The following is a 3,611-nucleotide window of genomic DNA, read 5'->3' as shown; positions in this document are numbered from 1 at the left end:
GCAGTCTATGGCCACGTATGTGGACATGTGAGTGTGTAAATGTGTTGTACCAATGTATACGAGTGATAAACACTAATAGGTGTGTCGGTCAAAGTCAAATGTAGACGGCCATCTTAGGCTGAAAGCACCATATCCCGTCTGCTCTGTGAAGTTAAGCAGCCTCAAGCTCGGGTAGTACTCGGGTGGGTGACCACCGGGGAAGTCCGGGTGCTGTCTACTTTTTAGCCCGTTTTGAGCTGTTTACCGACTTTGCGTGTGTTTGCAAACGCAAGATATGATGTCTGGCATGTGCCCACACGACATCTTGGTTTTAGTATGCCTGGCGAGCCACTACACACGAGATCTTGTTTTTTGTATGGTGTTCTTTAATTTGATTATTATGAAGATGAAAGAGAACCGTTAGAACGGGTATGAAGGGTGTTCTAGGGGTGCTTTTCGGTGCTCTTTCACGTGGACATATCGCAGCATGCGACATGTCAGCGGAACACTGTCTAAATTAATAAATACTGTTTTGGCCGATTTCTAAAAGCGTCTATAAAAGGGCATAAGTGCAATGACTCGTCTTTGTAACCCTGCGGCCTAGGCGTAGTTTTTCACGGGGAATCCGAATATCAAAGGTAGATTTATGTACAACATGTACTTTTTTTGCAACATGTACTTTTTATTTACGGGACATAGACATACGTAAAAACACACGGCGGAGCCGTTCCCGCAATCAGAATTTGTCTAACTCTTCTAGATAAAAAGTTATTCAGCGAAATGTGAGACTTTGTTTGGCATGCTCTTTTTTTAGGTGGTTTTTTCCGGTTTTATGTGCCGCCCGGCAGATCTGGCCTGCAGACTTTAGCAGAAAACTTGGCGCATGTGTTCGCACCTCCTTAGGGAGATGGCACTCGCCGGATCTGAGATCCACCAACTCCAATCCCGGATCCACGACCTCGAGCGGGATCTGGAGGATATCCAGACTGCTAGGGCAGCTGCGGATGTGAGCTTGGACCGCCTCCGTGACGAGTTGCGTTTGACCCAGGAGGAGGTGGTGACCAACGACTATGTGGGATCCGCCCATGACGGATCCGCCTTAGGGTCGGCGCGTGGAGGGTCCCCCGCGCCAAATCCACCTCCCTCGTCGCCGGATGTAGCCCTGGCTCAACTCTCTGAGGAGTTGCAAGACACCAAGGAGTCGCTCGAGAGGGCGTCTGCCGGACGAGATTACGCGCTTGAAGAATTCGTGCGTATGACTCGATTGCGGGACGAGATCCAAACGAAACTGGCAGACAGCGAGCTCCAGCGGGACAAGGCGACTACCGAGTGGGCGGATGCCGAGCGTGCGCTAACGGAGCTGGAATCCAAGCTTCGCCGCATGAGTACGTGGATCCTCTTTTAGCCCTTGCTAGTAACTCCATATTCACTTGTTATTGTCAATCTAGGTGACAAATTGAGGAAAGCAGATGCGACCACCGCGAAACTCCAGGATCAACTTTCCGCAGCCCAAACTCAGCAGCAACAGCTGATCCTGGAGCGCGATCGCAGCCTGTCGGAGCGCGATTTGGCACGTCGACGACTGGCGCTGGTGACAGCTGCCGTCTCGGATCCACTTCCTCCCTTGTCGGGGCCCTCTCAGGCTGCTAGCGTTTCTGCTCCTCTTCCGACGGTAAGTGGGGCGGATTCGTCGACTGCGAAACGCCCGCGTAGTGCATCTCCCGCTCCTAGCACCGGATCCTCCCGTCCCCATAAGCAGGCCCGAGCTTCCCAGAAAGCCAAGCCCAAAACGACTCCGGTTTCTAAATCTGCTCCGCAAGCGGGATCCACTTCTGTGTCCAAGGCAGGATCTACACCCGCGCCCAAGACTTCCGTTTCTCCCTCGAAGTCAGGTGCCGGATCCAAGTCTGGATCCACCGCTAGATCCAAGTCTACCTCGGCGTCCAAGACTGGATCTACCACTACGTCCAAGTCTGGATCCGGACCCAAGACTGGGTCTACGACGTCCAAGACTGGGTCTACGGCCGTATCCAAACCGGGATCGACGTCCAAGACGGGATCCACCGCTGGTCCTTCGGTGACGACGCCCATCGTTCCTCAGTCCGCTTCCACCAACCCTCCGCCGGCCCGTACTGGACCCGGGAAGGGGAAAGCTAAACGCGTCATTCCCCTTGGGTGTGGACTGGGTAGTTCGGAGGACGATGAGGATGAGGAATCTGACTGGTCCGACGGCTCAGGGCCTCCTAACCGATCGTCGTCAAAGCGTACGCCGTCTGCCGGCCCGTATCCCTTCACTCTAAGCGATGAGGACGATGACGACGACGACGATGACGACGAGAGTCCAGAGGATTCAGAGGAGGCTCGAACCGCTGAGGAGGCCTTGGAGGAAGACACGCGGCGGGCTCTATCCCAATCCCGATCCGAAGCCCGGCGGAGATCCCTCTCGACGCCGCCTCCACAAGTCGCTGGCACAGCCGGATCCGGAGGCGACACTGCGGGATCCGCGATCCAAGTCGACAGTGACGGCGGATCGGGTAGTGATGGTGGGAGAGGGTCGCCTCGTGGTGGCGGACTCCTCGGATCTGGTGGAGGGGGGTCGCCTGGTGGCGGATCTCCCGGATCCGGTGGAGGGGGGTCACCTCATGGTGGTGGATCTCCAGGATCGCTCCATGGTGGCGGTTCCCCAGGATCGCCTCACGGTGGCGGATCCCCTGGATCTGTCTTGATCCCCGCCCCCCCTAACTCGTCACTGCCAGGGATGCTCCCCGTGGCTCCGTTCGGTCCGGATGCCGCTTTCATTCCTGGTAGACGTGCTCCTGTGGCCTTCGCTGCCAGAGACATCGAGCCTTGGTCAGCCAAGAAATTGAACCGAGTCGCGGTCATCTCCATGAAGATCACGGTTCTGTTTCCGGAGTTGCCTTTTCGGGCTGAGTGGATATTCCCTCGGACAGCGGACGCCATCCCGAGGGCCGGGTACGTAGATTCGCTCATCACCAGACCCCTCGTGGAGGAACTGACAAGTGCTGCCCCGTGGGATACGCTGGTCACCACACCGGTGGATCCGGTTAGCTTCAGGGGTGATGTGCGTGGGCGACTCGGGGTATTCGTTCGGGCGTTCCGGGATTTCGCCTCCAAGCCCCGGGTTGCTATATGGGAGGGCACTCACCGATTCCCCATCTCTCGGAATCAATTGCAGGGTTCGACCTGGTTGTCCAACTTCAACAAGCAGCGTGGTAACCGGCGTAGCCATGCGGGCCGAGCTTGGAAGAGAGTCCTTGTGATCCTCGTGTTAGCAATCCAGGACGGTTGGTGTGACGTGGATATTTTGCTGGATCCATCCTTCTTGCATCTTCCCCGACGCGGGGATAAGGTAGCTTGGTTTCCGGGATCCGTATCCCGTCAAGCCAACTTGGAGGATCCCAACCTCCATCGCCCAGAACCCACGAGCCTATTGGAAGCCTTGCGAGAGATCGACGAAGCCGAGCCTTGGCGCATCCAGTTTCGCGGGGACCTGAGCCAACACCCAGGACGCCAGATCCAGCGTCTAGTGAGCAAGTTCTTCAATGTTCAGCCCAAGACTACCTGATCCTCATCATTCTTCGACACCACGCCCCAGTTTCCGCCTTCGTGGA

The 3,611-nt window shown here is 56.3% G+C and overlaps 1 non-coding gene across 1 annotated transcript; it reads left to right on the top strand.

The window, feature by feature from the left end:
- The first annotated feature begins 107 nt into the window (after window positions 1-107).
- On the top strand, window positions 108-221 carry PITG_33475. The gene has a single exon (XR_009934869.1). It is a non-coding gene; the product is annotated as an 8S ribosomal RNA (ribosomal RNA).
- The last annotated feature ends 3,390 nt before the right edge of the window (window positions 222-3,611 follow it).

Source organism: Phytophthora infestans, genomic scaffold (genome assembly GCF_000142945.1).
Source record: "Phytophthora infestans T30-4 supercont1.230 genomic scaffold, whole genome shotgun sequence".
Lineage (NCBI taxonomy): Eukaryota > Oomycota > Peronosporomycetes > Peronosporales > Peronosporaceae > Phytophthora > Phytophthora infestans.
The sequence above is the reverse complement of the archived record's forward strand: the minus strand, read 5'-3'. Positions and strand labels throughout refer to the sequence as shown.